Here is a 21,013-nt window from a genome sequence, read left to right on the forward strand (position 1 = left end):
AAGTTAAGCAGCTGCAGTAGACTTTTCCTATAGATGTGAAAGAAACTAAGAGGCAGTTCTTTGCCACAAAATCAAATAGATCATCATGTTGATGAACAGAATCTTTGTCCTTAAAAATCTTTCAATGATTCCCTTTCTCCACATGCCCACCATGGAGGATTGTCTTCTACTTGGGCTCAAGCCTCCTAATATGTTGTGGCTCCTTTCTCATCCAAACTTCTTCTAAGTTAAACAGCCCTCACCCACAAATTCCTATGTCGATTATCTTCATCTCATTCAAGCCCATCCCACTCAAGGACTGCCTTCCATGATCCAAACTGTCCATCATGATGTTTTTCAAGAAAGCGCCCAAGGATGAATTCTCCCATAGACTGCCAATGGCAGAGGGCTTGTCCTGATACACCGATGCCTTCTGCTACAGGATAAATAGATGGACAGCATCCAGGTGCTGGTGTCTGTGTGTGAATATATGTGCCAGCATGTGTGGGAGAATATGAGTATGCAAACATCTATATATGTGACTGTGTGTGCACACACATGTGGGGAGTAGCCCTAGGATTAGACCAAATGTGATTGGGAAAATGTGTAAAGTGTGTGTCCAGACTCATTCATTAGGTATTGGATCCAATGCCAGGAAATCCCATGTGTCAGCCCAATGAAGCCCCCAAGCTACATCTCCTTGAAAATTAATTAATTAATTAGTTAATTGGGGAAAAGCATAGAGATATAAAGGAAAATAAAGAAGTAGGGCCATAGGGAACTGGAGAGACAGAAAAAGAATTATTTGGAGAAGTGATCTCAGCATCATGGCGGAATGAGTTTTTCCCTTTGTCTCTCCTCTCCAAGTTAAAACTAAACAGACATCCATTAAATAACAGAAAATTCCCTACACAGCACAACAAGGACAGCTGAGAGATCCACACAGCCATACATCTGAAGGTGGGTGGACTGGATCCCCAGGAAGTGGTGCAACTAGGTGAGTGCACCCACCTGACTCCCCAGCAGCAGCAATCCAGGTCTTGGATCCTCACACAGTGGCCTGGAGCAACTGTAAGTGGAGAGTGGGGCAGACAGGCCATGCATGAATGCTTTTGGAGGGATAGCCTAGCCCACATGAGCGCCCATCATGCCACAGTGGCCCCACCCACGGGAACGCTCCCCACTGAGTGGCAGCTGCTCTGTCACTGCAAAGCACCCTTCCTGCCAAGTGCTGCAGCTCAGCTGGTCCCCTGCTGAGTGCAGTGGGCCCACCTGTGCAGATGGCACCCCCCCCCCCGCCACAAGAGCGACCTGCCTGCCAAGAACAGAGTTCCCGCCTGCAGTGCACAACCCACCCACCAAGTGCAGAGGCCCTACCTATGTGAATGCAACCTGCCAAGTGACTGTGGCCAGTCTGTGCAAATGCAGAGTGGCCCTAGTGGCACAACTGCAGCAGACAGGGTGGAATCAAAAAACACAGCTCCTGCCCCCTCAACAGTGGCAGGTGGAATCTGCGATCTGACACTATCACAAATGCACCAGCAAAGGCTCAATTCATCGGACACCATGAAGAGCTATAGTAACACTTCAGAGGAGAAGGAAAATGACAAGTCTCCAGAAACCAATCCTGAAGTCACAGAAGTATACAATCTAAATGAAAGAGAATTCAAAATAGTTGTCATAAAGAAACTCAGCAAGTTATAAGAAAACTCAGAAAGACAGTTCAGTGAGCTCAGGAATAAAATTAATGAGCAGAAGGAATACTTCACCAAAGAGAATGAAGCTCTAAAAAAAACCAAACAAAACTCTGGATATGACAACACAATTAATGAGATAAAAAATCATCTAAAAACCATAAAAAATAGAGCTGACAGGGGCTGGCCCGGTGGTGCAGTGGTTAAGCTCGCATGTTCCACTTCACCAGCCTGGGGTTTGCCAGCTCAGACCTCGGATACAGACCTATGCACTGCTTGTCAAGCCATGCTGTGGCAGGCATCCCACATATAAAGTAGAGGAAGAAGGCATGGATGTTAGCTCAGGGCCAGTCTTCCTCAGCAAAAAGAGGAGTATTGGTGGCAGATGTTAGCTCAGGGCTAACCTTCCTCAAAAAAAAAAAAAAAAAATAGAGCTGACATCATGCAAGATAGAATTAATGAATTAAAGAATAGAAATAGAGAAATGCTTCAGGTGGAGGAAGAGAGAGAACTAAGATTCTTTTTAAATGAAGAAATTCTTCTAGAAATATCCTACTCAATTAGGAAATGCAACCTAAGGGTTATAGTATTCTAGAGGGAGAAGGGGGAAGAAAGGAGCAGAGAGCTTGCTCAGAGAAATAATAGCTGAGAACTTCCCAAACCCGGGGGAAGAACTGGACTTACAAGTACATGAAGCCAATAGAACTCCTAACTACATCAATGCAAAAGGACCTTCTCCAAGGCATATAATTTTTAAACCTGGCAAAAGTCAACAACACAGAAAAAATATTAAGGGCAGTAAGGAAGAAGAAAATAAGCTACAAAGGAACCCCTATCAGGTTTTCAGCTGATTTCTCAGCAGAAACCTTACAGGCTAGGAGAGATAGAATGATATATTGAAAATACTGAAGAAAAAAGCTTTCAGCCAAGAATACTCTATCCAGTGGAATTATCCCTCAGATACAATGGAGAAATAAAAGCTTTCCCAGATAAACAAAAGCTGAGGGAGCTCATCACTACCAGACATACTTTACAAGAAATGATGAAGGATGCCCTCATACCTGAAACAAAAAGGCAAAGGTCTACAAAGGTTTAAGCAAGGAGATAAATAGACAGACAAAATAGGAAAACCATAGCTCTCTATCAGGACAGGTTAGCAAACACTTAATTATAACATAAAACATAAAGGGAAGTAAAGCATCAGAAATAACTAGAGGAGCCAGCCCCAGGGCCTGGTGGTTAAGTTCGGTGCACTCCACTTTGGTGGCCTGGGGGTTCACAGGTTCAGATCCTGGGTGTGCACCTACACCTCTCATCAGCCATGCCATGGCAGAGACCTACATATCAAATAGAGGAGGAGTGGCACAGATGTTAACTCAGGGCTAATCTTCCTCAAGCAAAAAAAGAGGAAGATTGGAAACAGGTGTTAGCTCAAGGCAAATACTCCTCAGCAAAAAATAAATAAATAAGTATAAACACTTCAATTTAGTCACAAACTCACAAAACAAAAAGAATTTGCGAAGACAAAAACTCAGAAGGGGAAGAGGCTAGGGATGGAACCTGCTAAGGCTAATGGAGATAAAAGGCTATGAGAAAATGGACTATCTCATCTATGAGATCTTTTATGCCAACCTGATGGTAACCACAAAACAGAAAACCAGAGCAGAGCCACAAATCATAGATAAGGAGAAAACTGAGAAAAGCATCACAGAAAACCACCAAACTGAAATGGCAGTCAGAAATACAAGGGAAAAGAAACAATGGAAATATAGAACAACCTGAAAACAAGAGATAAAATGGCACTATTAAGCCCTCATATATCAATAGTCATTCTAAATATAAATGGATTGAATTCTACAATCAAAAGACACAGAGTAGCTGGATGGATTAAAAAACAAGATCCAACAATATGCTGCCTCCAGAAGACAAATCTGAGCTCTAAAGACAAACGTAGGCTCAGAGTGAAGGGATGGGAGATGATACTCCAAGCAAGTGATAAGCAAAAGAAAGCAGGTGCTGCCGTACTTATATCGGAAAGCAGATTTCAAGATAAAAAAGACGATGAGAGTCAAAGATGGGCAGTATATAATGATAAATGGGACATTCCACCAAGAGGACATAACACTCATGAATATATATGCATCTAACACAGGAGCACCAAAGTATATAAACCAACTACTAATATACCTAAAGGGAGAAACTGACAGCAGCACAAAATAATAGGGAACTTCAATATCCCACTTACATCAATGGAGAGATCATCCAGACGGAAAGTCAACAAGGAAACATGGGCCTTAAATTAAATACTAGACAAGATGGACTTAGGGCTGGCCTGGTGGCACAGTGGTTAAGTGTGCATGTTCCACTTTGGCAGCCTGGGGTTCACTGGTTCGTATCCTGGGTACGGACATGGCACTGCTTGACAAGCCATGCTGTGGTAGGCATCCCACATATAAAGTAGAGGAAGATGGGCCCGGATGTTAGCTCAGGGCCAGTCTTCCTCAGCAAAAAGAGGAGGATTGGTGGCAGTTAGCTCAGGGCTAATCCTCCTCAAAAAAAGAAAAAAGATCTATAGAACATTCCATCCAAAAACAGCAGAATACACATTCTTCTCAAGTGCACATGGAACATTCTCAAAGATAGACCATATGTTAGGAAACAAGGCAACTCTCAATAAATTTAAGAAGATTGAAATTATATCAAGCATCTTTTCTCACCACAATGCTATAAGACTAGAAATCAACTATGAGGAAAAAGCTGGGAAAGGCAAAAATATGTGGAGATTAAACAGTATGCTACTGAACAACCAATGGATGAATGAAGAAATCAAAAAATACCTGGAGACAAATGAAAATGAAAACATAACATACCAACTATTATGGGATGCAGCAAAAGTAGTACTAAGAGGGAAATTTATAGCAATACAGGCTTCCCTCAACAAACAAGAAAAATCTCAAACAAGTAATCTTAAACTACACCTAACAGAACTAGAAAAAGAACAAACAAAGCCCAAAGTCACCAGAAGGAGGGAAATAGTAAAAATTAGAGCAGAAATAAATGAAAGAGACATTAAAAAACAGTAGAAAGGATCAATGAAAATAAGAGCAGTTTCTTTGAGAAGATAAACAAAATTGACAAACTCTTAGCAAGATGCACTAAGAAAAAAAGAGAGAAGGCACAAATAAATGAAATTAAAAATGAAAGAGGATAAATTACAATGGATACCATAGAAATACAAAGGATTATAAGAGAATACTATAAAAAACTATATGCCAACAAAGTGGATAACCTAGAAGAAATGGATAAGTTCTTAGATTCATACAACCTTCCAAAACTGAATCGAGAAGAAACAGAGAATCTGAACAGACCAATCACAAGTACAGAGACTGAAACAGCAATCAAAAACCTCGCAAAAAACAAAAGTCCAGGACAAGATGGCTTCTCTGGAGAATTCTACCCAACACTCATAGGAAAGTAAATATTCATCTTTCTCAAAATATCCTGAAAAATTGAAGAAGACAGAAGGCTCCCTAACTTATTCTATGAGGCCAAAATTACCCTGATCCCAAAACCAGAGGAGGATGACACAAGGAAGGAAAATTACAGGTCAATATTGCTAATGAACATAGATGCAAAATCTCAGCAAAATATTGGCAAATCAAATCCAGTAATACATTAAAAGGATCATACACAATGACCATTTGGGATTTATACCAGGGATGCAGGGATGGTTCAACACCTGCAAATCAATCAATGTGATAGACCACATTAACAAAATGAGGAATTAAAATCATATGATCATTTCAATAGATGCAGAGAAAGCATTTGACAAGATCCAACATCCATTTATGATAAAAACTCCCAATAAAATGGGTATAGAAGGAAAGTACCTCAACACAATAAAGGCCATATGTGACAAACCCACAGCCAACATCATATTTAACAGTGAAAAACTGAAAGCCAACCCTCTGAGAACAGGAACAAGACAAGGGCTCCCACTCTCACTATTCCTATTCAACGTAGTACTGGATGTTTGGGACACAGCAATTAGGCAAGAAAGTGAAATAAAAGGTATCTAAATTGGAAGGGAAGAAGTAAAACTCTCACTGTACAGACGACATGAATTTTTATAGAGAAAACGCTAAAGAATCCACCAGAAAACCAGAAATAATCAACAACTACAGCAAAGTTGCAGGCTACAAAATCAACTTACAAAAATCAGTTGCATTTCTATACACTAATAACAAACTAGCAGAAAGAGAACTCAAGAATACAATCTCATTTCGATTGCAACGAAAAGAATAAAATATCTGGGAATAAATTTAACCAAGGAGGTGAAAGACCTATACACTGAAAACTATAAGACATTATTGAAAGAAATTGAAGAAGACATAAAGAAATGGAAAGATTTTCCATGCTCATGGATTGGAAGAATAAACATAGTTAAAATGTCCATATGGCCTAAAGCAATCTATAGATTCAATGCAACCCCAATCAGAATCCCAATGACATTCTTCATGGAAACAGAACAAAGAATCCTAAAATTTATATGCAACAACAAAAGACCCCAAAAAGCAAAAGCAATCCTGAGAAAAAAGAACAAAGATGGAGGCATCACAATCCATGACTTCAAAATATACTACAAAGTTACAGTCATCAAAACAGCATGATCCTGGCACAAAAACAGACACACGGATCAATGGAAAAGAACCGAGAGCCTACAAATAAAACCACACATCTATGGACAGTTAATCTTCAACAAAGGAGCCAAGAACGTACAACGGAGAAAGGAAAGTGTCTTCAATAAATGGTGTTGGGAAAACTGGACAGCCATATGCAAAAGAATGAAAGTAGACCATTATCTTATACCATGCACAACAATTAACTCAAAATGGCTTAAATGAATGTAAGACCTGAAACCGTAAAATTCCTAGAAGAAAATATAGACAGTACACTCTTTGACATTGGTCTTAGCATCTTAGCAGCATCTTTTCAAATACCATGTCTACTTGGGCAAGGGAAACAAGAGAAAAAATAAACAATGAGACACATCAGACTACAAGGCAAAGGAAACCATGAACAACACGAAAAGACAGCCCACCAACTGGGAGAAAATAATTGCAAATCATATATCTGACAAGGGGTTAATTTCCAAAATATATGAAGAACTCATACAACTGAACAACAACAAACAACCCAATCAAAAAAATGGGCAGAGGATATGAACAGACATTTTTCCAAATAAGATATACAGATATTCAACATCCACATGAAAAGATGTTTAACGTCACTAATTATTAGGGAAATGCAAGTCAAAACTACAATGAGCTATCATGTTGCACTTGTCAGAATAGCTATAATTAACAAGACAAAACATAACAAATATTGGTGAGGATGTGGAACAAAGGGAACCCTCATACACTGCTGGTGGGAATGCAAACTAGTGCAGCCACTATAGAAAACAGTATGGAGATTTCTCAAAAAATTAAAAATAGAGGGGCTGGCCCTGTGACCCAGCGGTTAAGTTCACACACTCCGCTTCAGTGGCCCAGGGTTTCACCGGTTTGGATCCTGGGAGAGGACCTAGCTCTGCTCATCAGGCCATGCTGAGGCAGCGTTCCACATAGCAGAGCCAGAAGGATCTACAACTAGAATATGCAACTATGTACTGCCGGGCTTTGGGGAGAAGAAGGAGAAGAAAAAGAAAAAGAAGATTGGGAATAGATGTTAGCTCGGGTGCCAATCTTTAAAAAATAATAATAAAAAGTAGAAATATCATATGATCTAGCTATACCACTACTGGGTATTTATCCAAAGAACTTGAAATCAATGATACAAAGAGACCCGTGCTCCCTTATGTTTATTGCAGCATTATTCACAATAGCCAAGACATGGAAGCAACCCAAGTGCCCATCAACTGATGATTGGATAAAGAAGATGGGTATATAAAACAATGGACTGCTACTCAGCCATAAAAAGACAAAATGGTTCCATTTGCAACAACATGGATGGACCTTGAAGGTATTATGTTAAGCGAAGTGAGCCACACAGAGAAAGACAAACACTGTACAATTTTACTCATATGTGGAAGATAAACAAACACATGGACAAAGAGAACAGACTAGCAGTTACCAGAGGAGAAGAGGGTAGAGGGTGGGAGAAAGGGGTAAAGGGGCACACATATATGGTAACAGATAAAAACTAGACTATTGGTGGTGAGAACAATGTAGTCTATAGAGAAACTGATGTATAATAATGTAAACCTGAAATTACATAATGCTATAAACTGATATGACCTCAATAAAATAATTTTAAAGAAAAAGAATTCGTTGAACGGCAATTTCCAAGGTCATCGAGATTCTCAGAGATCTGGGCTTTGTAAGTTGCCACAAATACCAGTGGGAGGGACAAAGCTGGTTAGAAGTTTCGACTCCTTAGGCACAGAAGACCCTGGGAAGGACGAGCAAGATGGGCTGTGCGGCCTCTCCTTCACAGGGATCTCTGCGAACCATAGCCTACCTGTCAAAGTGGGGAAGGGCCTGGCCTTCCTGGAGGGAGAAGGGCAAGGGAGCCCTCTCAGAGCCCCACCTGATCCGACAGTCCATGAGACATGGGATTTCCAAGCAAAGGAATGTGAGCTCAGCTGTAGCCCCAGAGGCAGAAGGGATGCGGGCCCTTGGGGTGGGAAGGGTCGGGTGCGGTTAGCATTTCACCAGCGCCTTCCCCTATATTGCTTCTCCTCCACAGGCTTAGAAGCCTCAAGGGTACTGAGGTCACTAGACAACACGTTTAATGTCACTAGGAGAGGCCAGTGAGACCAGGACACCAGGGGATGTGTGCTGCCTTATCAAGTGTCCAGCAGCTCTGCTGGGCCTGCGTGTAAAGAGGCCATTAGGAAGTTTGTGCTCTGCCCCTTGTTGCAGGACAGCAGTGGTCTGTCCGGGCGCGTCCTCCCTCCACTCGCCTCCTCCAGCCCCACCAAACTCTGCCCTGGCTCTGACAGCTGAGACCCTCCACGACGGATGAGTTCTTCTCCAAGGAATAGAAAACCAAGTTTGTATCCAGCCGCATCGCTCCCTTCCTTTGCTAAGTCACAGAATCACCTGAACATTTATTTCCTTGTTTAGGAAATGGCAGCAGTAACACCTTACCTTGCGGGGGTGTTTGGAGGGTTAAATGAGATAAAGCATGGAGGGCGCCCAGCCTTGAGTCTGGGAACAGTGGGTGCTGGTCGTGGCTGTCCTCCCGGAGCCGGACCATGCTGTCCTGAGCTCAGGCAGCGAACAGCGGAGGGCAGGGGCAAGTCTTACCCATCCTTGTGCCCTCAACACCTGCGCGGTGCCCAGCATGCCCTAGGGTATCCAGCAAACCTGTGTGGAAACGAACTAAATTTGAGAACCAGTCAGAAGGTCATGGAAAAGGGAGGGTCTGCCAGGTTCTGCCCGTGACCCTAGAAGGGCAAGGACCTGAATCCCCACCACCAGCCCAGGACCAGCTCCCCTACGCCCGCCCAGGTCTCAGTCGGTGTCTCGCAGAGCTGTCTCTTCCCCTCGTCTTGAGGGCCTGCACACCGGTGTGCTGTTGACGTGCTCTGTTCCTACCTGATTAGGTCTCAGGACAGCTCCAGCCAACTCCAGTCTCCCTGCATACTGTCCCTCAGCCCCATTATACCATCAGGCTCTGAGCCCCCTCCCGCCCTACTCTCCTCACTCACTTTGTTACCAGATAAAATACAGCATGCCCAATTAAATTTTAATTTTGGACATACTTATACAAAAATGATTTGTTGGGCCTGGCCCCATGGCCGAGTGGTTAAAGTTCTGCATGTTCTGTTTCAGTGGCCCAGGTTTGTGGGTTCAGATCCAGGGTGCAGATCTATTCCACTCACTAGCCATGCTGTGGCAGTGTTCCACATACAAAATAGAGGAAGCCTGGTACAGATATTAACTGAGGGACAATCTTCCTCAAGCAAAAAAGGAGGCAGATTGGCAACAAATGTTAGCTCAGGGTGAATCTTCCTCAGCAAAAAAAAAAAAAAGGGAGAGAGAAAAGGATTGATTGTTTATCTGAAATTCAAATTTCACTGGGCATCCTACTTACTAAATCTGGCCATGCCACCTAGGGAGTATCTTTCTACCAGCCATAGCCTTCCCTTCTTCCATACCTCTCTTCCAGCCCCACCAGAACCTAACTGAGTTGAACAGCTGAGACCACTCATTCATGTATTCATTCACTCATTCAACAAACTTGTATTGCATGTCTACTGAGCACTAAGCCCTCCGCTAAACATTGGGGTACAACGTGGGTACAATGGTGAAACTGTCATAGTCCCTGCCCTTATGGGGCTTACATTCTAGTCATTGACAAAAGTAAAAGTAAGTGAGGGGGCCGGCCCAGTGGTGCAGTGGTTAAGTTCACTCCTTCTGCTTCAGCAGCCTGGGGTTCACAGGTTTGGATCCTGGGCACGGATCTACACACAGCTCATAAAGCCACACTGGTGGGCATCCCACATACAAAATAGAAGAAGATTGGCATGGATGTTAGCTCAGGGACAACTTTTCTCCAGCAAAAAGAGGAAGATTGGCAACAGATGTTAGCTCAGGGACAATCTTCCTCACCAAAAAAAATAAAATAAAATAAAAGTAAGTGAACAAATAAATGAAATGATTACAAATGTAACAAGTGCTATTATGAAAATAAACTAAATGGACTGTTGAAAAGGAGAGGGCTGGTTTGGACAGGACAGTGAGGAAAATCTCTCTCGGGAGATGACACCCCAGCCAACCTGAAGAATGAGAAGGGGGCTGGCTATGGATCAGGGGAGGAATTCTAGGCTGTGAGGGAGGTAAAGAAATTTGACTGAAAGAAGAAGGAGTGCCTGGCGGGTGGGGAGGGCATAGGATGAAGCTGGGGAAATGGGAAAGGTCCAGAATCACTCAGGGCCTAATAGACTATAGGAACGTTCCGAATACACGCATGCACCCACACATACATGCACACACGCATGAACGCACACACATGCGTGCACACATGCACGCGCACACTAAAAGGCTGAATGACATTTAACCTGACAATTCTTAATGCTTCGTGGAGGTTGCAATGAAGGATCCTCAAGTTGGAAGCAGGCAGACCACCTGTTACAAGGCCACCGCAGAATCCAGGTAAGAGATGATGGTAGTTTAGAAAAAAACGGTGATGGTGGCAATTGAAAGAAATGGTGGAATTAGAAGTAGACTTTGGAGGTAGAATTTGCTAGACTTGAGGATAAACTGGCTGTGAAAGAAGAGGAGGACTCAGGGATCAGTCCTTAGTAACTATAGGAAGGTGGAGGTGATAGAAACCTAGGGGTCACAGGGGCAAATCAAGGGTTCTGTCTGGACGGGCTGAGTTCAAAAGGTCCAGGAGACCCCAGGCAGAAATGTCAGGGGGGCACAGCTTTTGGAGGTCGGCACCCAAAGAGGAGGATTGGGCTAGACTCAGAAACGCAGGCTGCCACCACGGGTGGTGTCTACAGCCACGGAGACGTGGAGAGAGGACCAAGGGCACTCGCAGCAGGTCACTCTGAAGAGGAACCTGAGAAGAAGCCGAGGAGGAGCCACCAGTGGGCAGGAAGGAAACCAGGAGAGCCCTGAGTGCAGACAGGCAGAGAGGCGACGGCGGCGGCAGGGGTGGGGGTCGGCTGAGCTAACGCTGCTGACAGAGGGAGGGAGGGAGGCGAGAAGCACTCCTCGGGTTTGGTGAATCTAGAATGAACAGGGGCGGCGGAGTGGGTGGTGGGGCAGAAGCTAGGCTGGAGAGGGAGCAGAGGCAGCAAGTGTCCACCATTCTTGTGAGGAGAGTGGCTGCAAAAGGAGTTGAGCAGTGGGACTGTGGCTGGAGGGGCCAGGGTCTTGGGAGAGAGAGAGAGAGAGCACGTTGGCCGATGGGAATGGTCTGGGAGGAAGCAGGAGAGGGGGGTACAAAGGAGGGAGGGGGGTGAACCCTCCCTCACTCCCCTGCCTTCCCCATCAGAGAGGAGGGAGTCCCTGCCCTTGGGCCTGGACACAGGCACAGGGCTCCTCCCCAGGCTGGATGGAGGGGAAATGTCGAGGCCCAGGGTGGAGGAAGCTGGGAGGAGAGGCCCTGCCTTGTTCTGGAAATAGAAAACCAACACTGGTAACTGAGTAACTCCTGGAAAGGGGGCAAAGGCACCGGCAGAGTCTGAAGGAGCAAAAATAATCTGTCCCGCTTGGGCAGCCAGGTGGATCGGATGTGGGGGGTGGAGAGGCCCGGCCTGTGGTCCCTCAGCCCCCAGTGCCCCTCCCTGGCCTGCAGGGGTGAGTAGTGCTCTTCTCAGTCTTGCTCCGGCCAGGCCTGGAGCCTAGGTTCCCCGTAGACAGAACATCAAGTTAAGGCCATGCACTCAGAGCCCAGGCCTGTGGAGCTCGGTTGCCCCTGCCCTGCACTGCCTGCTCTGGACTCCAGGTGAGCGTACCACCCAGACAGACAGAGCAGAGCCCCACCAAGCCCCAGCCAGGCAGGGAAGGCCTAAGCAGAGGGTTCCAGATAAGCAGCACCACCTCCCTCAACCCCACTTACCACCCCTCGGTGACCACACCAGCTGGAAGTCATAGCCCACTTTCGTGCCCTCCTTGACTGCTCCAGCCTCTCTCAGATCTCCCTCTTCGGAGGTCCACAAGCTTGTGCCACATGTCCCCCCACCACACCTATACACACCGCTGGATTACAGGTTCCTCAGAGGGGGTGCTGATCTAACAGCATCAGTGAACTGATTGAGTGATGGGTCGGTTTTGAGGGCAGAAGCTGCCGAGTGAGGATCTGGGCCACCTCCCTTTCTGCTTCAGCACCCCTGTCCCCCCTCACCTCAGGGTGAAGGCTGCCACAACTCTCTGCTTCACCTCCCCCTCCCCAGGGTCCCCTCTAAGATCACAGGAAGCAAGAGACACATGTGCTCATCCAGCAGACAATGCTGGAAGATAGGGTAAGGCCGAGGGCACCGCTCTGCTCTAGGTTCAGCCCCCCAGCCCCGAGGGCATGCCATCCCCCCAAGAAGAGCAGGGCTTGGGGGAAAGAAGCTGGCAGGCCCCAGAGAAGGGGGTTGGGCCCTCTCTCCTGAGGAGGAAAGGAAGGTGAGAATCAGTGACCTGAGAAGTTTCCATGAACTCTGGCTATGAGGGAGAAGTGGGGGGAGAGGGCAGCAGGAGCCGAGCAAGGCGCAGGAGGAAGAAAGCAACCTCGTAAAGTGGTTTCCTTACCATAAACTTCTAATAGGATCTCATGGCAAACAGACACACTGGACCTGCCCTGAGGAATGAGGAGGGCCGGGAACCACGTGCCACCAGGACGTCGGAGGAATTAGCAGTGTTTGGAGCAGAGGGGATCATGGCTCTGTACAGCTGGGGGTCCGATGCTGGATGAGAGGAGACCACTCCCCCAGCAAGGACACAGAAGCTGTGCCCATCCCTGCCCCCTCTGCTCCCAGCACAGAAGTGCCCAGAAGTGCCATCTGTTTACAGGTAAACTGGAATGTGAGTGACAGAAGGGTCGTGGCTGGTCCTCAGAAGCACCAAGTTCTGTATCCCCCGCTGCTGACTCAACCACCTCCCCGCCCAATACCTCCCTCTCAAGCTGACCTGAACAAAGAGGCCGCAAGTTTCCAGTTGTAAAAACTGGGGAGGAGTGATCAAGAGCAAAGATCAAGGCTCTGGATTTTCCATGACTCTCGTGCAGGGTGGGGGCACCATGCCTATCTGGCACAGTTCCCATCACCCATGCCCTCTGGGAAGCAGGAAGCTGCCATCTGGGCAGGGGGCAGTGCCAGTCTCACCTTCAGCATGGTGCCCTCTCCAGGGGCAGCGTTGACAAGAGGCACGCTCCCTGTCCTGCAGGCTGGCTGTGCAGAACCTCCTGAACTCTGGGTCCCCCAAGCCAAATTCCTCCCAGTCCTCAGAGATCAGACCCTCTCAGAGGCCAGGAACTCGCCCAGTACTGCGCAGCACTGCGCAGACCTGCAGCACTGCACAGAGGTCAAGGGCCAGGAGGGAGAAGGAAGGGGACCGGAGACAGGAGACAGGGGAGGGAGATGAGGACTTGGGGTGGGGGGGTTGTAAGGGAATCCACTTGCAGGAGGTCAAAGGGCAGCTGGGATGGGCTGCCTCCCAGGGCAGGGCCAGTCTCCTTGTCCTCCCCTTCCTCTTACACCTACTCTCTCAGCTTCTGGGAGAACAGGGGAGTCAGGACACAGAGGGGTCCACCCAGGTAAATGAACGATGGAACATCCATTTACTGGAATATTCTTCAGCTGTTAAAAACAGTGAAGTAAATCCATACACAGTGACAGGGAAGACGACCAAGGAATCGAAGTGAAAAAAAAAGGTGAAAAACAATCTGTAGATTCTGATACTATTTTGTTAAAAATAATTAAACCTAAAACTACTGCATTTGGATGTGGCTTTCTAAATAACTATATATTTGAATGTGCTTAGAAAGAAGGATAAATGCCAAATTGTTCAAAGAAATTAAGTCTAGGATCATTTGGATTAGAATTAGAGAAGAGGAGAGACTTTACATTTGAACTTTTTATAAGAAGCACATATAATTTTATAATTAACAGAAAAAAGATGAGGATGGGGAAAATGGTTCAGAGCAATCCAAGTGTGTAGCTAGAGCTGGGCATGCACACGGACATGCCAGGTGCACAACACACTTGCATGCTCACACCAAGCACACCTGGCCCACCAAGGAGGGCGCACCTGGTAATTCTGGCAAAAACTTGGGCACACACCTGGTTCAGGCACATCCTCTCAGTCCCGGGTTCCCTGGGCATGTGTCAGGCAGGGCCCAAAGCTCTCTCTAGGCATCGGTCCCGTCCCAGATCAGCCCCCAGCTCCTCTTGCTCTCCCAACTTCCAATGGGCTCTATCACATCCTGCCAGGTACTCATACAGCAGGACCCTGCGGAGTCACGTGAGTCAACACATCTGGGAGGGGAGCACCTGGGCAGGCTGTGAAGGTGGCCTCCCCTTCTCAGGGGCACAGGGGTGTCGGGCTCCAACACCAAGGTTGTCTCAGAGTTTCCTGTGGATTCTGGTTTGACTAAGAAACTGCCCTGGGCATCAGCCAATCCAAATATGATCCTGGTTTTACCACTTACTTGCTGGGTGGCCTTGGACTAATTATTTAACCTTTCTGAGCCTCAGTTTCTTCATCTGTAAAATGGGAATAAGAAGGTTATTGTGAAACTCAAAGATGATAACATCTAAGAGACTAAATGCTTTGGAAGACAAACAAGGAAATGAGGATCACAAAAGTCAGGACACTGGTTCCCTTCAGGGCGGAAGGATGGGGCTGTGATCAGGGAAGGACACGGGACTTCTGGGGTGCTGACAGTAGTCTATTTCTTGACCTGGGCTGTGGAAACACAGATGTGTGATTTATAATTATTTACTAAACTGGACATCTATATTTAATATATGTCTGGTATGTTTCATAGTAAGAAAAAAACGCTTTGGAAAGTTTCACATTCAGCATAAGCAAAAGTAGTATTAGGAAGTACAACCCCCATTCTCATACCCTCTGAGAAGCCCTCGGAACTCTCAGTTTTGCTGTGGTCGGAGTTAGCCAGGTGGCAAGGATCAGCTAATAAGCAGAGATGTCAGTGATAGATTTAGACCCATGTTGTCCTCCTTGCTGGGGGAAACCTAGGAGGGCAGAGGGGAGGAAGGGGTGTGGATCGCTACTGGGGAGACCTTGAAGAAAGCTCTCAATCCAGTCAAAACGGAGCCTGCCCTTCCCCAGGGTTCCTCCCCACTGCAGGCTGCTGAGGACTGTAGGCACAGCTCCCCACCCAGACTTCCTGGTGGGGGCAGTCCTCGCCCCCACAAAGCTCCCTGATCCCCAGACGGGCTCCCTTCCACCCTCACCCATCACTCCTTATTCCTCAACAGCACAGCCCCATCCTCAGTCCTCAGGCCCAGCACTTCCCGGCTCCACTGGCCTCCTGCCTTACCCCTGGAAGCTCAGCCGCCTACTTCTAAGTGAGATGCTCTGCCACCAATAGCTCCCCGAGGCTCCAGAGCCCCGTCTGCACAAGCGCATCACCCACTTTCCCCTCTGACTCAGGTGGAGGGAGTCCTCAGCAGAACTGGGTAAGGAGGGCAGGGCCTCCCTGCCGCCCAGGCCCGAGACCCCTGGGCCCCAGCACACGATGGCACCAGGCAGCCCTCAGGGCTGAGCCCATCCTGCCATCAGAGTCCACAGGAATTTCCATGCAGGCCTGGCCAGGGGCACTGCCTGGTGACTGTCAACTCCCTATCCCCACATCTGACTCGCTTTCTGACTTGGCTTCTGTTCGACTCTATGATTTAGTTTCTTTCCCATCTCTGATTTTCTGTGGGTCTCTGTCTCTACCATCCTCCCCAGCCAGCACAGGGGTAGCACGAACCTTCCATCTGCCTCTGGGGGGGCCTGAGCCTCTGCCCGCTCAGGAGGTCTCTCCACCTCGACCCAGGGAGGCGATGGAGGTGAAGATTTCAGAAAAGAGCCTGAGGGCCTCAGTGGTAGAGCAGAGCCAAAAGGGTCTTAGAGGAAGCTGATGAAAACTGGGGCGCAGGAGGAGGGACCCTCCCTTTAGGGAAGTTCAGGAGCAGAGGATGTTGTCAGGGAATGAAGAGCAGCTGGGGTGGGTGGGAGGCTATGTGAGGTCTCATTATAGGAGCCAAGAAGGAAGCTGAGTTCTGGAGAAACATCAGTCTTGGGTGAAATAAAGGGGGGCTTCAGGGATAGTTCTGACAGTCAGTTTTTTTCAGTGTCTAACCTCAATCCTGGCTGCTGCAGAACCACTCTTTCCCGTCTATTTCTTGCATTTTCAGAATTCATGCGGGGCATAAAGTGAAAGCATGTCCAAGAGGTGCTTGTGAGGGGCGGTGAGTCTTTCTCCTCAGCCTGTGAAGCCACCAGGGTGCCCCCTCCCCACCCCCAACCACCTGATAGCTCCCCAGTCCTGGGCACGACCCAGAGACCAAGTTGCAGGCAGTGGTGGCTCCAAGCCATTTAGACAATCTTCCTTTCACAAGCTTATTTATTATTCTTTTCCCACCTCTCCACCCCTTCCCCACCAGCTGCTTAAAATATTTTTCAAACAGAAAAATCCAACCACAGCTGGAAACCAACCCTAAAGTTAGTCCAGAACGTGGGAGCTGCCAGGGAAAATTGAAGGAGCTCAGGCGGGGCTGTGGGAGGAAGGGCCTCAGCCACGGAGACAGCATTGCTCTGCAGGGGCCCGCGGGAGACAGCAGGCCAGGGGAGAGGGCACCCGGACCCCATCATCACTCCACAAACAGTCAGTGAGGACCCACTGTGGCCAGGCCCTGTGCTGGGACCCTGCGGGGACACAAATTGGCTTAAAGAGACAGACCCTCTCCTCAAGGAGCTGCAGGCCTAGTGAGGAGGTAAGGCACAGACACAAACATGCCAACGACAACAGCATACACTTAGAGGATTTCCTAGACAGTACGAGGTCCCTGCCTAAGCACTTTACATGCAGGAACTCATGTAAAGCCCTATCAACTCTATAAAGAAGGTACTATTGTTCTCCCCATTTATAGAGGGGGAAACTGAGGCACATAGAAGTTACAAAATTCTTACCCCATCATCCAGCTGGTAAGTGGTGGAGTCAGGCTCTGGGCCCAGGGAGGCCAGAATTCATGTTCTCAGCCACTGTGCTATGCCGCCACTGTAGGATCATGCAAGGGGGGCCAATCCCCCAGGAGAGAAGTATAAACAAATTAACGAGAATTCAAAGAAGGGAGAGATGGTCTCTGACAGAGGGTCAGAATCTAGGAGTGCTTCACGGAGGAAGTAACATATGTGCTGCTTCTGGAAGCAATTTGGGGATTTTGTGCCTATGCTCAGGGCCAGGGCCAGAAGGCATATAGCAGAGAAAGCTGAGGCAGGAGCAGAGGCAAAAACAGGACCCAGGAGGCCCAGCTCCCAACATGTGACCACCATCACTCGAGAGGCTGTCCTCACAGTAGCCCAGCAGAGGGGAAGGATGAGCAGCCAGGCCAGGCTCAGCCATTGTGGACAGTGACTCAGATTCACGGTCCATCCATCTAGCACCCCGGGCTGCTTTCTCAGCCGCCTCCGACATCTCCCTGCCTGCTCAAGTCTCTCCCTCTGTTTGTACTGGTCCCTTGCAAACCTGCTCATGAGGATGAGGGAAAGACAAAAGTCACAGCACTCTAAAAACTCTTTGTAATACAAATGTTTGGTAGCATCTAATTTAGACAGAAATCACCAGGCTGTCCTGGTTGGGATGGATGGCCCAGGAGGCGGCCACACAGCCATGTGGACCTGACCCATCTTCTCCCTGCCCTCCCTCCACTTGTCTCTGTGATCTTTTCCAGGTCACTTGGCATCTGTGGGCCTCAGTTCTCTCTCTGGATCAGTTTGGGGTGCTCTCTTTCAGGTCTGAAAGCCCTGTGAGCTCAGAGTACTCAGTCCTCTTCTCCATGCCTAACGACTTGCCAAAGAACGACCAGCTGGGTGGATGCTCGAGGCTGATCTAAAGATGGTGGCAATACTGCCAGGACGCAGGCCTGGCCGGTCTCCTGTGTGCCTTCAACTGCAAGCTTCTAAGGGCCTGTTGCTAGAGAAGCATCACCATGATCTCAACTGCCACAGATTGAATACTTATGCCCTCACAGGCACGATTCTCAGAGGCTCTCATGGAATAACTTATTACCTCATTTCAACAATGCTACATATGAGGAAACCGAGGCACAGAAAGAGTTAAGGATGATGCCCAAGGTCACACAGTAAGTGAGGGGCTGAGGCAGGATTCCCACGCAGGCAGCCTATCTCCAGCCGCCACTGGAAGAACATGGGGGCTTCAATCCAGAGGAAGCATCTAGAAGGCAGGGACTATGTCCTGCTCGTTACTGTCTCCCGCCCTGACTCCCTGGGGGACTGGGTTGGCCTCGACTGGCATGGAGTGGTGGGGAGACAAAGCTTGAGTTCCAATGGGTTGCTAATGTCCAGGAATTTGTGCAAACTACCTCCCCCGAGACCCACAATGTGAAGGGCTCTGAGGCCTTCCCAGCTCTGGACCAACTCAACTCCAGCCATAGGTTCCAGCTGCAAGCACCTACCTGTCCCAAGGTGAGCCTTGCCCAGGTGCATCCAGATCCCAGGATGGACAGCTGGCTCCTTCCTGTCCCACCAGGCACGGGCAGGCCAGGCCAGTCCTGGGCTTGCTGCTGCGCTAACCCAACTTGGGATAGGCTCCTTCCCTCAGATCCTTTCTGCAGAGGTGAACAACCCAAACCTCCGCAGGTTTTAAAGCTGAGCCTCAGGGAGAAGAGAACTTCCAGTCTGGAGGCCCCAGATCCCGGGCCTCCCGCGCCCCCTGGCGGAAGGAACAGAGCTGTGTCCGTGCCTGTACTGCCTCTGAATCCAGCCTTCCCTTCCCCTCCTCCTCTCCATCCTCTCTCGCCTGTATTCATTTACCCTGACTGCACGTCCACTGGGTGCCAGGCACATGCCATGAGATGAGGACACAGACTGTGTCCTACGACTGTGACACTGTCCCTGTCCTGAGGTGCTTCCCATTCATTCACTCAACTCAATCAACAAACATTTATGGAGTTTGACTGTCTGCCAGGCTCTCCTCTAGGCACCAGGAATGCCATCCCTGTCCTCAGGGAGTTTACAGTCTAACAGGGCATTCAGGCTGGTTCACAGACAATTATAATATAGTGGAAAAGCACAGGTGCCAGAGGAGAGTCCAACAGAGGAGACAGATGTGGGAACAGCTGTAGCGACACTGAGCAGTGTGTGTGTGTAGGGGTGGCAGGAGATGGGTTTGAGGGAAGATTCCAGAGCAACATCTGGGCTGGTCTGATGGTTGGGTAGGATCTCTCTGGGTGCAGGAAATGGGGTGTGGAGTGGGGTGGGGCAGGGAGAAAAGAATATCCTACACAGAGAGGACAGAACGAGCGAGAACATGAAGTACTGGCATGTTTAGGGAGCTACAAATAGTCTTCTGTGGCCGGAGTGTGTGGTTAGCGGGAAGAGGGTAGCAGGAGAGTGGAAAGGGCCTCGCAAGCTGTGGAAAGGGTTCGGGTCTTTTCCTGCAGCCTGTGAGGAGCCACCAAAGTTTTTAAGAAACAGTGTGATATGACCACATCTGCATTTTAGGAAAGGACCACTAGACAGACCACTAGACCAGTGGAGTGTGGAGGAAGGGCCAAAGGGCAAGCGGCCAGAGATGGTGTGGCAATTGTATTCCAGTTGGGTGATACCAGGGCAAACCACTCCATTTCTCTGAGCCACAGACGCCTCATCCATCAAACACACATAATAGACACATAAAAGATACTCAGTGAATTATAATTTTTTTGAGCCAGAAAGCCTACTAAGAAGGCTATTGCAATTGCCTGGGCAAAAGATGTAGAGGGCCTGAATTCAACTGCTGACTGTGGGTGGGGAGGAGAAGACACCAGGAGCTAGTTCAGACAGTTGACTTTGGGGATGGAGTTGAGTATGGACTTTGTTTTTCTAAAGCCCCCTGGAGTTCATCTCTGCCTTCAGTCCTCAGGCTCTGCCCCACAGCTCCTCATTCCTATCATCGTCCCGTGCATCTTGCCGCCTGCTCTGCACAGGGTGTTCACTCGTTCCATGCTTGTCCCCCCTCATTTGTCTGGCTGGGTCTCAGCAGAAGCTGCTTGGGCAGAGGCTCTGCTGGCTGAGGCCCCAGGCATGAGGCCCAGGTCAGCAGCAGACACAGAAGTTTAATGGCGGTTCCTGACAACAATCAGATGTGGATGTGCTCAGCCACCAGGTTTGTCCCAGAAGCTGACAGAGGGGGTGAGAAAGGCAGGGCTGGGACCACCAGGAAGGCTGGCTGACTCTTCCTGGTTTCATCAAATGCTCACTGCAGAGCAAAAATCCAGCAGGCCCCCCTGGCCGAGCCCTCAGGCACGGCTTCCCACATTCTCCAGCCCAGCAGCCTTCCTCCCTCACCTGCCTCGAGGGCACCAGCTCCTCACACAGATCCCACTCACAGCGTCGTCCAGAACTTCTGGGCGGGGGTGCTCAAGGTTGGCAATCCTGGGAGGGGAGGAGGCCACGCAGTTTGCATTACATGTGTATAGCAGCCTGTGGGTGCCACTTAGAACATGTGTTCATCTGAGGTTGCCAGCTGTGGAGGGACTTTGGGCAACTATTAAGGACCAAGGCCCCCACAGCCATCACATGGATCCTGGGGACTGTTGTCACTAGTCAGGGGCCAGGCAGTAGTATCCTTGGCTGCAAGTCCCTACACCAGAGAGTCTGGTTCAG

General features: G+C 48.4%; 1 long non-coding RNA gene across 2 annotated transcripts in view; it reads right to left on the reverse strand.

Moving 5' to 3' along the window:
• The window catches only part of LOC111773971 (uncharacterized), a 29,678-nt gene that overhangs the window by 3,832 nt on the left and 4,833 nt on the right, over positions 1–21,013 (reverse strand). Inside the window, exons 1-4 of one of the 2 annotated variants that reach the window (XR_011439754.1) lie at positions 18,823–19,032; positions 17,318–17,405; positions 8,825–9,043; positions 991–1,048 (exon numbers count right to left, since the gene is read on the reverse strand). This is a non-coding gene — a long non-coding RNA (uncharacterized lncRNA). Of the gene's footprint in view, positions 1–990; positions 1,049–8,824; positions 9,044–17,317; positions 17,406–18,822; positions 19,033–21,013 lie in introns of those variants that run through there. The other variant, XR_002808739.2, reaches the window with a different exon arrangement.

This window comes from Equus caballus, chromosome 6 (assembly GCF_041296265.1).
Source record: "Equus caballus isolate H_3958 breed thoroughbred chromosome 6, TB-T2T, whole genome shotgun sequence".
Lineage (NCBI taxonomy): Eukaryota > Metazoa > Chordata > Mammalia > Perissodactyla > Equidae > Equus > Equus caballus.